Consider the following 13,241-nt stretch of genomic DNA (forward strand, 5'->3'; position numbering starts at 1 on the left):
TGCAGTTAATACAATATAGTTCCATTGCTATGCAGTACGGTCACATTCCAATCTGACAATTTGCTTTAGCTTTACTTACTTTAACTCTGCTTACTTGCTTGTTTGCCTTGTAATTTTTTTTAATTTTATTATTATTACTCGATTTAAAAATTTTAATTCAATGCATTATTGTACCTTACGGTACTTTATTTGTTTATTACTTTTCTTATTATTATTATTAGTAATTTTTTTTCTTTTTACACGTATTAATATTGCGATTGCTACACCGAGCTTAGTTTTCCTTTATCTAGCACATTAAACTTATCTTTATTATTATTATTATTATTTTATTGAATAGATTTACAGATTTATAAAGAGTAATATATTATATTTGCTGTATATAAATAATTACAGCTTTACTGTAGCATAAATATGATTTCATTTATAGTAATATATATATATCTATCTATATATATATATATATATATATATATATATATATATATATATATATATGGGTGAATTAATTCATTTAAATTGTGAATGTCGTATGTTTGTTTAGGATTACATACATATCTTAAATGTTTTATTAAACATATGTATAATTCATTACATATGTTTGTTTATGTATACATGTAATTTTATTATTATTATATATATATATATATATATATAAACTGAATCCCGCTCAACGTATATACATAAATATGCGTTCAAATAATATTTTTTATTGCCTCTTCTAAATTCTGAATTATTTTATAGTTAATTTTTTTATACTTAGTATCTTCATGCATTTACCTTAACATTATTTTATGTGTTTATATTTTAAACAGTCAGTATTAACTTAATCACATTATTTTTATTTTATTTTATAATTAATTATGTATTTTTTGATTCCGTTCTGATCAAGTTTTATCCAGTGTTTATCTTGATTCATCCATGCAAATGCGGAGGCATTTCTTTTTTATTTTTCCGTAGAATATCTTATCTACCCATTCCTAACGTTAAAAGAAGTTGGGAAAGCAGTGTATGACTTTCCGGTCAAGTATAACTTTTACAAAAGTTACTTATCAAAATTTTCTCTAAATCTTGCACCCCCTTAAATAAAGGCTAAAATAAGAAGAAAAAAAATTATAAAAAATATTCTGGGTTTTTTATAGTTCTATATATTAAGTATAGACTTTAAAAAAATGTTGGAAAAGTATTTAAACTGAAGGGAAATAGAGGAAAAAAACATTCATTTTAATTGTAACAGGTGGAGGTTGATTTTTGAAGAAAAAAAAATTTATGTACATTCATTGTAGGTAACATATTTTCTTTAATAAAGTTTTCTGTAAAATGCTTCTGAAGAAAATTTAGATTGTTTTTTTTCGCGATATTCCACCACCTCTTAACGAATTTTTAAATAAAATAATATGACCAATACTCCATATATATATTTGTAGAAGAAAATATTTGAGTCAATTGTGAAGAAAATCGGTATTATGAATCCTAAGAAGTAAGGCCAAAAGCAGTGAGACACATACGTACGTACGCGCAGACACACACATACATATACTTTTTTTTATGTCTACTGTATTCAGTTAGCTTGTAGAGCGAAGAATAAACAAATTTGCGTTTGTGTTAGTGATTTTGTCATGTTTCTTCTGAGTCACGCCCCTTGTACCAGTGCCGATTCACAACGCGGCCGTATCTATATACAACACAATAATCATTACTCACGTTAGTCACCGTATAATTAATTACTCATATATACGTACTACTCATGTAACGAAACGTTTATAAATTTATAATATTATATTTTCTCAGTTCTATTAAAACCGTTGATCTTTTCATATGATGACTTTTGTTCTCGTGTTCAATTTTGAGTTGTTTGTAAATCGGCCTTCTGAACACTCGTACGCGCAGTTTGTTTATTTCAACTCTATAAAATCTCTCTTTTTCTGTTTATCCTCTGGAACCACCGTAAGATATTACTTCAGAGGATAACTCTATAAACTGACTGAATTTGGTATAGATGAACAAGTTTGAAAACGTAAAGATTGCAAAAAACCCAATACCTCTTTTTTGACATGATCACCATACTTTCCCCCTTTAACATAGCTGTTCTAGCTATATTCACCAAGAAAGTAATATATATATTAGCCGTCCAGGACCCCCACACGTTTGTTAACCTCATAGTTGTGATAAAATTAAATGTTTTACAGATATTGATTAAAAAAAATTGGTTTTACTTGATTTTACTTAATAAAGAAATATAATGACGTTAAAGAATTAATTTTTGTTCCTTTAATATCTTAACCCCTAAGGGAGCTGGGGGTCTTGATTTAGGGCTTAAAGTCTTCCCTGGAATAGCACGAACATATCCTCAAAATTTGAAAGCAGTTTTGGTTGGTTCTCGCATGATGCTGTTAAAAACAAACAGACAGACAAATTTTCGCATTTATTTATTTGTGTTTAAATATGTATATAGTGTTATATTAAGATAACACAAGTTAACAATTTCTATCACTTTTTGTACGCTAAAATTATTATGTTGTAATTTGTTTTGTTTTTTAATTTTTTTTTATTTACGAAGTTGTTTTACGTCGATCTAAAATAAATTTGTTTAATTCTCTTGTGGTTACAGATATTTTTCTGTTAAATACTTTTTTCTCAACCGGTTCGATTTTCAACTTAACAGCTGAATATAGTCAGTTATACACATAATGCGGAATTTAAATTGATTCTGCTGTAGAATTGTGTGCGAGAGAAGGGTTGGTTGATAGATGCACGCGCACGCGAGCGTACGTGCGTGTTCTTTTTAATACGTTACTTTCTCTTTTCCTGTTCTGGCTGTCTACTACTGTAGACCAGTCAATCACCTTCTGGCTTTCCTTTACCATTACCCTTAATTTACACATTATTCATTATACTTTTTTTTTTATTACGTTGACTGTAATATATTTTATTGCTTAACGCACTGATAAGTTATAATTGTTAGCTTACTGAATTTTAATTAATTATCTTTCTTTTACTTATTCTTGCTTGTTTGTTTTTTTTTTTATTACAATTTCTATTTTGTTGTTTAATTCTTAATTATTGTTTTCAATGTATATAATAAAAAACAAATAAAATTAATATTTCTGATTACTTGTATTTATTTAAGTTTTAGTTTTGTATTCGTTCAAATGAACAAGCTCACAATATATTTTTATTTTACTCCCATATAAAAGACCGTTTTATAAATCATTTAATTAATTAAGATTTTGTTAATTTGAGCTACATTACTTTTTTAGATCGTATAAACCAAACGGGTTGATATTATTAAAGTTTTGTATCAACTTAACCGAACATTTAAAAAAAATTTGTATCCATATTCACTTAGTAATAGGTACTGGTTATTCAATTTTCTATGTTTGATAAAAGTATGTGGATATCTCGTCTGAATATTTGTTTTGTAGCGATTGGCTGTAGATATTCACTTAATAACCAACGAGAAGAACACTAGATGTTTTTTTTTTATATAGAAGATAGGCGTGGAAGTCTTGAACCAATGAGAGAACTGTTGGAACATCCCAACCACCCTAGGGGAAGACACCTTGTGACGATTACGATTGCCACTCCCCCCACCGTTCCTAGCCCTAATGGGCTTTAACGGAGGTCGTCTTTTGACCCTCTAACTGATTACATCTTACAGCAATAAGCCAGGTCTCTTTGGTATGCCACCATGTAAATGCGTCATTAGATCGACATTTACATCAGTGAATTATGATTCAGCCTTCGCCTTCGCTGTAGGCTTCTTTCGGACATCTTGACTGTCCTACTTCTTTGCCCTCTGAACTAGCTAACCGAGTTCGCGGAAGCACGAACCCCGCGCCTAGTTTTACATTTTAAGTAAGCTACTTGTGATTGTAAATGTCTCATAATATTCGTAGCCAATTCAGTAAATAAACATTCGATAAGAAATGATGTTCGCAACAACGGAATTTATACCTAGTTCCCGTAGTGAAACTCAACTTGATAATTTTAACCCTTAGTTTTTTGCAACTACGAACTCCGGTCTGGTCTGCTAGGGAGAGGAGGACAGACCTTCTACTCCCACTCAGCTCCATCGCAGAGTCCCAGAACTATAGGAACATCACATTTCCTTAATGAAAAACATGCTCTGCTTATCATCTTCCACCATTTTATAAGTATATTTTCGTACTTCCTTCAGTTTTGAAAAGCCTTTGGAGTGTTTATATTTCGCTGGAATTCAGTTCTTAGGTTTTTTAAGCGTACATCTTAGATTCTTAAAATTTCTTAAATGGCATTGTCCGTCGATTTAAGGGATCAAGTGATCGTAGTGGTGTCCATTCTATAGGATTCTTCTTTCATTCAAACGTTGGCCGTATGCTTTCTACATAATGAATTGGCTCCTTTCCTCGAATAAACCATTTAGGACGGCTTTCTCTAAGTCTGACTATTAATTCACGCAACATATGGATATAATCTCTACAAACTGTCAATTTAAGAAAATGCACGAAATATGTTACTATAAACTACGCCATAAATTTTGTAGACCCTTTCATGTTGTCAGTGAACCAGTGAAGTTTGGTGTTTGATCAGTACCTAAAATTCTGCCTGTTCTCTTGTAATATAAAAACTGTGACTAGTTGGATAAAATATAAGAATCATTTCCAATCGGTCATCTTTTGTCATTGCGTAACTCACTATAATCAGAAATCATTACTACCACGTAGTTAGTCAGTTGTCTCAATTTCTTCTGGTTAACTCATCTTCTTCCTCTAGCATTTTGCCTTTGTATATCCTTTCTAGTAGTATTCCACCAACGGAGTGGATCGCCGCCCCAAAATCTTCTTTTCCCCATTTATCTTTTGAGGACGCGGCTAGCCTAACGTAATCTTTCACTGGGTTTGTAATTGCCATTACATCCGGTTAATTTTAGGTTTATCTCTATTCTTTTGTATCTTCCATTTACCATCTTTTAGAATTGGACCAAAAGTTTTCTTAGTACCTTATTTTTTAAGGAACCAACTTTGCTACCGTTTTTCATAGGTTAATTATGTTTTATAAATTTGCATTTTTGGATTTCCCGACCAAGAGTCTTAGATTTATATACAAGTTTAATTAATCTTTGCTGTGATTAGTTGCGTAGCAATAATAAAATGAATATAACTTTATATCTTGGAAAAAATGATTCTAATCTATTAAGTTACCGGTTAAAAAATTATTCGAAATTCAGTTCGTGGCAGATTTATAATTTTATATTTTTAACGTTTAAGTTGTGTACATAAGATAATATAATATAAATTTTCAAATCATTCCCCAGCATTATTATATAATTTTTTAAAATTTCGTTTGGGTTGTATGTGGTTCGATTAAAGCAACATTAGTTTGAATTTTGTTTCTTTTTCAGCCAGTACTCTTTCATTCTTTAACTTCGTCTCTCTCTTTTTCGGAAAAATTGTTTACTCTTTGATTTTCCTGAAAATATTTTTTTTTTTATTCCTGAAAGTATTTCGTTTAAAAATTTATTTTTTAATATTTAATTCCTTAAATCTTTTCCGACTTCTTGAAACCAGTTATTTTTAGTTTTTAATTTAGAAAGATAATTAAAGAATTTTTTTTTTAATCTATTGTCCTCTATTCTTTTTAAGTGTACGTAAAATGCTAATCTTCCTTTTCTGTTAGTCGGTTATTTTTTCCAATTTTTGGTAAATTTCTTCATTTGATCGTAAGATATTTTTATTATTTTTAATGTAGACCGTAAAATCTTTCTTAAAATTTTCCTTTCTTTTCTGATTATTCTTCCAGTCTAATTCTTTGACTATCACCATCATTTCTGCAGGATAAAATCATTCTGGTTTAAATTTATAATTCAGTTTTGCGTTAAAGGAAGGGATTTTTTATTATATATATTTTTTGTTAGTTTCATTTTAATTGTTTTAATTTCTGCGTTGGATCTTTTCAGGGTGTTTATACTTTATTATTTCTCCTAAATTTTTTAAATATTTAAATTTTACAACTATTTGTATTTTACCGTAATTAATTTTTTTTCAGATTTTTCAATTTATTTTTATTATCTATCAATCCGTCATAATCCTTTAGTTCATAGGAATCGGTAATCCCGTTTTTCTGCGATTTTTTTAACGTTTGTATTTGAATTTTACTACTTCAGAATTGTTTGTAATTATTACTAGACCGTCCGCGAAGACAAAACAATCTATTTCTAGTGTGTCCTTTTTGTAACCTAATCTTTTTGTTTCCACCTCATTTAGTTTCAGTATTTCCTTCCATTCTTTTATGACATTATCTAAAACAGAAACCTGTTATGATTTTAAATGGTTCCAACATTATCATTATTATTACCTTTTGTTTTTTGTGAACTTTTAAAAAATGTCTTAACTGACTTCAGTCAATTCTGCCATTTAAAAACTATCATACTACAAACACAGATAATAATGCGAAAGTGCCGAAAAGTCAAATAATTGCGTTCGGTTTGAGGTCACACGTTAATAACCAATAACTTTTAACTGAATAACTTATTAATGCAGTAGTAATTGCACTATTTTATGAATAATAAGTTATTTTTGTACTTTATTAAAGGTTGTGGATGACAAGGATTTCAATAAATCTTTCGTTACTTCATATCTTACTAGACTACATCACGACTAGTGTAGAACCTGTATTATAACTTTGTTATAATTTATTAATTTACCGAATGATAAATGGTATAGTGGGCGTATTACATGTGTTTCTAGAAGGAAGAAAATAAGTAGTAGATAATGTCTTAAATGGATGAAGTGGTCAAGGTAGAAAAATGTTGATCTTATCGATAGACGAAGTTCGTTGTTAACCGAATTTGTTGTTTTTGTTTTTTTATCATGACGTATTTATGGAATGATATCATTTTTAATTATATTCCAGTAAACTATATATATTTTTTTTTAAATTGATCTGCGTTGAGGAGTGTAACGTCTCAGCCTTTGATCCAAGGGTCCCGGTCAAGTATGGTATTTTTCCTACGCTACAAAATTCCATTTCCTTATTCCAGTGTTCAAGCTTTAAAGCTTTTTGTGATGAATTAATTCATCTAGGAAAAAAACATTACACGTAGGTGTAGTTTGTTGTTGGTTACTGACTACAGCTTATGGAATTTTGTTAAATTGCATACAAAATTAAATCGTTTTTAATTTAGTCTTAGAGAAAAATAATACAATAGTTTCGATTAAACAAGTGATAAATATTAAAAATTAAAAAACGACTGCAAAAATAAAAGTTGCTCTTTAACATAGAATAATTAAAGAATAATGCGGGTGATAATTTTGTTTATTGTATTTATATATGTAGCAGAATTTTGTTTTCAATTTTTTTTAATTTATTTAAACATATATATCCTATGACAATCTTGATAACGTAAGGATTCCAACGCGGAGTCATACATATAAATCGGTTCAGCCGTTGAGCTGGTAGTGGAATAAACGTGCTTAGATACAAACATCCTAAATACATTATACTCTTTTTTGAGTAATGTTGTATTAAGTTATTAGAGTATAAATCAAAGTGAATATTTTGTAAAAGTAAATTAAAAATATTTTAATTTTTTAAAGGTCTAAATTTGTTGTACTAAAAACAGCTGTTTTTAATTTTTACAAAAAGATTTTGTTAAGTTTGTAATTAATAAAAGTTTTTTTTTTTTTGTTTTTCATAGACTTTATTAAATCAGTTTTCTCGGAATAAAATTTTTTACACTTTTTAATTATAAAATTTACCCATTTATTTGTCGCTTAACAAATTTATTGTATTTCAAAGCTAAAAAAAATGTTTTTCGTCACGGAATTTTTCTGTTCTACGTTTGATATCTTGAAAACTACGGGAAATATAGTTATAATTCGTGTTTTATTCGGTTTTTCTGGTCAAAAAACGTAAGAAACCATCAGGTTTACTCTTAATATATTGAAATTTCACCGGGGGAACCGGAAGTAGGGCGAACTTTTTCGCTAGCCGTAACTCGATAACAAAGCTTTTTCGGACATATCTTTACATGAGCTTTTTTCCTTATTTCAAGTTCTAAAATCAGTTTCCATATTTTTTCCCTTTCCTTTTGAATCACTTGTGTGTGTATAGAGAGAGAGAGAGAGAGTGAGTGAGAGAGAGAACAGCCCATGACACTCCCGATAACGTAAGGATTCCAACGCGTGGGTCATACATCATATTGGTTCAGACATTGAGCTGCTATGGTGGAACAAACAAACACACATACATACATCCTAAATACATTACACTCCTTTTTGGGCAGTCGCTTAAAAAGAAAAAAATAGCATTTCTTACATAGTATGGAAAACTTATAATCTACGTATCCCTTAACGCTCGTGATTTGTTGATAACTGATCATATTTTACCTTGTTTTTTTTTTTTTCAATAAATAATAAAAGTTCAGTTCCGATATACCAAAAATATATCCAGATTATCTCTCGATACCGATGGTCATTGTTTGTTTTGATCCAACTTAAAGTATCCTGAGTTTAAATAAAATTTTACGATAAAATTAATTTTGTTCAATTTTAATAAATAAAAGTAAGATTTATATATTTTTTTTTAATATGCAAGGTTGTATGTAGGTTATACGCCTATGTGTATAACAAGATTCTCGATAACTGATTTACCGTTTCTCCTAATATCTTTATAAAATTACGTCATACCTCATTATATTTTAGTTATAAAAAACAAAACATGTATAATGTGTTTTTATTTTATTAAATAACTATAGATTTAAGAAATACATGATTGTACCCAAGGCGTCTCGTCATAACCAGTAGGCCTAGTTTGTTGATGAATAATTTACTTCATCTATTATGGATATTTACGAGGAATGAAAGGATATCCAGGTTTTACTAAGTTTAACTTAGTTCGTGTCGTTAGTTTCGTTTTAGTAAATAAAAGTAAATTTTTGCACTCTGTTGCTCTGAAATACCGGAAGACGTGGTATATGGTTTATTTTATTATTTAATTTTAGAAAATATGGTTTATATGTGTTTTTTTTTTTCAAAACGTTGTAACTTTTACAGCCTTGACATTTGCTAAGTTTTCTTTAGTGCACTTTACATTCGTGTTAGCAACGCAATAGATTATCCATATTCTGAATATTGCCAGAACAAAAATTTGCACAGTTACGTCATCATTTTCAAGTCCTTATTTTAGCAGATTCGTCGTAAAATTTCTCAGTCTACTTAAGAGACCTGTATAAGAGCCGCACTATTTTATATTCCGAGAGGAAATCCTCTTTCCAGGAATGAGTTGTCGGTGAGTCACTTCCATTCAGTCAACAAATTGTTTCTCTTTTGCAGGATTTCTGTAGTTCTGTAAGTGTACATAAGAGATTTTCTGGATTTCAGTCATTGAACGGTAAGGTATGACGACTATAAAGAGTGATCTACAGTCTTTGGTTGCTATGATTTTTCGATAACCAATTTACATCTTAATTAAGAATATTTGTATGAAACATCTTGCTTAATGATATATAATTTTTGTTTACTTGACTAGATAATTATATCGCATAGATATTCAGTAAATACGTAAGGGAAAGTGTAATAATCGCGTCAATTTTTTTTTTGCAGATCTTGATGTTTCGTAACCTCGTACAAAAAAGAAGATTTTTAGTATTGACAATTTTCGAAAGGATGTATGTACGTACATACATATTTTGCGTAATATTTCCAGACTGGATAGACCGTTTTGGCACAATTTTTTTTTTTCGGCACAATGATATATTGCGTGAATCCTGATGCTATAGTTTATACGGACGGCTCTAGAAACGTTGATTCTATCGGTTGTGGTTGGCAATACAGGCCTTCCATGTAATCAGTCCAAAAATTCGACATGTTCTTGTTTGCTCAGATTCCATTAGTGCTTTACATGCGATTAATGATGTGTACTCCAGATACCCTGTTGACTGTGAGATTGAGTTTATTATTTCGCAAATTAATCACTTAATATAACAGTTATCTTCTGCTGAATTTCAGGGAATGAGCGCGCTGATGATGCGGCAAAGGAATTCTGTTTCCAGCCTCCTTTCATCAGTCTCGTAGCTTCGAACGATCTTGTCTTTTCTAAACAGGGTGGTTCATGACGAGTCTGAAAACGAGTGGGATGCTAATATTAACAATAAACTTTATCCAATCAAGAACACCGTGTCACCATGGAGCTCCTCATGCAGAAATAACCGTCGAGAGAAAGCAAATAGAGCACATTAGGCTCACTCATCGATACCTGATGACGCAAACAGATGCACCCGTTTGTGCTCGCTACGACTGCAAACTGACACTGCACCACATCCTTGTCGATTGTATCTGTTATTCGGCATTGCGTTGTAAGTTTAACCTAGGGGCAAACATGCCAATTATTCTCTCTTTTTCAGTTTAGCCTCCGAAACCATCATAAGGTAGTACTTCAGAGGATGATACTTATGAATGTATATGAAGTGTAGTCTTGTACATTCTCAGATCGACCGTTCCTGAGATCTGTGGTTAATTGAAATCTAACCACCAAAGAACATCGGTATCCACGATCTGTTATTCCAATGAAAGTAACTGCCTTTACTAGAATCTGAACCTTAGAACTCTCGACTTCGAAATCAGCTAATATGCGATGACGTGTTCACTACTAGACCAACCCAGTGGGATATGCGAACTATTCTAGAGGCTAATGAAATGTTGTTATGTTATGTTTTACGGTTTCTTAGGGCCGTTCGTTTATAGTTACGCAGAGTTGCGTGACTTGAATGTGGGAACTGGGAAAGTTATGCAACTTTTTGTCGGCTTTTTAAAAATTTTATCTAAAAATTTTTAATACCTAAAATTATCTTTGATATTATTAAAGTATCCAAGCACTGGGGAAACGATGTTTTTTTTTTATATAACTTCGATATTCTGATTGTTTACTTTTCGGCGATTTTTATAATTTTAGTTTGATTTCTGTTAATTTATCGTACTGTGATGTGCCGACCATGTTGTTACAGATGGTCATGTTATAGAAGATTTAAACATTAAAATTTTGTAAATTCTTTCTTTTTTTTTTGCTTAATAATAATTTATTATATATTTGTATATATATTAAAAGAGTAAAAGAATAAAAAAATAGTGTTAAATATAGGGGAATCTATCGACAAATTTAAACTTCCTTAGGAACTTTGAATTTAAAGAAAATATCGGAGATAAATTTTTAAATAGAAAATGCTCAAAATCCGTTTATAAAAGATAATAATTAAAATCTAAAACTAGATGTCACATTTCAGTTGTCATACATTCATCATCCGTAGATAATGAGGAATTAGTATATTAAAAAAAAAGCTGACAACACAGTTGTAGGACTTTCCCATCATGCGACTAAAGCCGCGAAAGTCTTTCAAATGTGGGTCGTGTCTGATGTACGGTTTACACATACAACTTAATTATAAATATGTACCATTTTATTTAAATATAATATTCTCTCGTTTATTTAATTCAATGATTTCAAATAAAGCACGCGCGCATATCGTATTTTATTCGCGCAGGTCTGGCGGTACTAGGGCGACGGTCGGCACTAATTAAGCTAATGTAATTTTACAATTTGCATAGAACAAATTTCGCTTGTATGGTCGGCAGACTGGTGTAGCCGCGAGGCTTAACGTACCAGATACCGAGTCAACCGGCGATCGAGTTGAAGGCAAACCGAGTTACTATTTTATACTTTAAATATTATTTATTTATTTAATACTACCGCTGACCTGTGACGTCACAACGTAGCAGTTATTTAAGAGCATTTTTTGGGGTGGGGAAGCGATTTCGCAAAGATTTTTTGCAAATATTGTTTATTTTTTAATTTTTAACAAATATGTCTAAGAAAAATATGACCTTAATTAGTCGAAATCTCGAGATATTGAGGTTGATCTTGCTGTACAGCCCACCCTCTTGACCTTTTAAGTTATAGATTTATTGGCATCAGTGCCTCATAAAGTAGAAATAATCTGACCAGGTTTGGTCAAAATCAGTCTAGTAATTTTGGAGATAAAAGGTGATCTAGAGGCCAACACTGAAGACATACACACACGTACATATGAACATTAATATCTGGAAAATTTCCATCCTATTTTTGGGTTCCTTAGGTGTCAAAGCGTCAAGATCCGATGAAAACTGCATATTGGACCGAGTACAATACTTCCCTTGAAGTATAGCGCTCTAGATGGGAAATTAAAAATGGAAACAAATCTAATGTAAATAAACAGTACCTCCGAAATATATATTCTATTTGTCTTTATGTAAAATAAAAATAAAAATGTAGACTAAACGATACGTAGCATCGTTTTAGTCAAAAACAGAAAGTTATAATTTGTTGGTCTGATTTTTTTTTTTTTTTTTCAGATAATCCGTTGGGTCATCACTTGCTCTGGTAAGTTAATTTTGTTTCGTTTATATTCATCTTGGCTACGGTTAATTACATAATAATCATATAGACATTAAGAACCGATTTCAAATAAAAATCACCTCTGAAAATATCAAAACTATTTAGAAAAAAAATACTAGGAATCCCGTGTCAAATATGTTTTTATCGATATAAAGTGAGGGCTGAAGTAGTTTCTCGTTATATGCTTCAGTTACCTAATAATTCTGTAGATAATTTTAATTTTTGTATTTACGGGGAATTTATTTTGTTTCTACGCCTTAAAAGAATATGGAAACATCGAGCTCTCCTCTCGCCATATTTAACAATACATTTAATTAAAAATATTATAAAAAATTTGCTCATCATAACTTCATTTTATGTCGTAATTAACTAAGGTAAAATCACATTGTATCACATGTCTGTACAAGCTTTAGTTACAGAGGTAGAAAGAGATATTATAAAAAGGTATTATTATTTTAAATTCATTAGGTCTATGGTTTGGTTTATAATTTGAAGTTATTGAAATCGGTAAAAAAATGCGTTCTTCATCAGTTAACTATGGTAATTTTACCAAATATTTAAGTTGTTTTTTCCATTTTGATGACTTTTATTTTCATTTGTGACGACCACCTTTCTTTTTTTTTTTTTTTTTGTTTAACCTCCGGGACCACCTTTAGGTATTGCTTCAGAGGATGAGATGAATGATTTGTAGCGTATGCGAAAATGCTATACTATACCTGACCGGGATTCGAACCCGGAACCTCCGGATGAAAGGCCGAGACGCTACCACTCGCGCTACGGAGGCCGGCCATTTGTGACCACCTGCTGTTTTATTAAAAAAAGAAAGGAAACGAAAA

At 30.5% G+C, this 13,241-nt stretch overlaps 1 protein-coding gene across 1 annotated transcript in view; it reads left to right on the top strand.

Moving 5' to 3' along the window:
- Hr39 (Nuclear hormone receptor FTZ-F1 beta) overlaps positions 1-13,241 on the top strand; it is a 438,812-nt gene that overhangs the window by 90,655 nt on the left and 334,916 nt on the right. Inside the window, exon 2 of the mRNA XM_075372172.1 lies at positions 12,363-12,390. The gene's annotated coding sequence lies outside the window, so the exon portion shown is untranslated. The remainder of the gene's footprint in view (positions 1-12,362; positions 12,391-13,241) is intronic.

This window comes from Lycorma delicatula, chromosome 7, assembly GCF_047948215.1.
Source record: "Lycorma delicatula isolate Av1 chromosome 7, ASM4794821v1, whole genome shotgun sequence".
In the NCBI taxonomy this organism is placed as follows: Eukaryota; Metazoa; Arthropoda; class Insecta; order Hemiptera; family Fulgoridae; genus Lycorma; species Lycorma delicatula.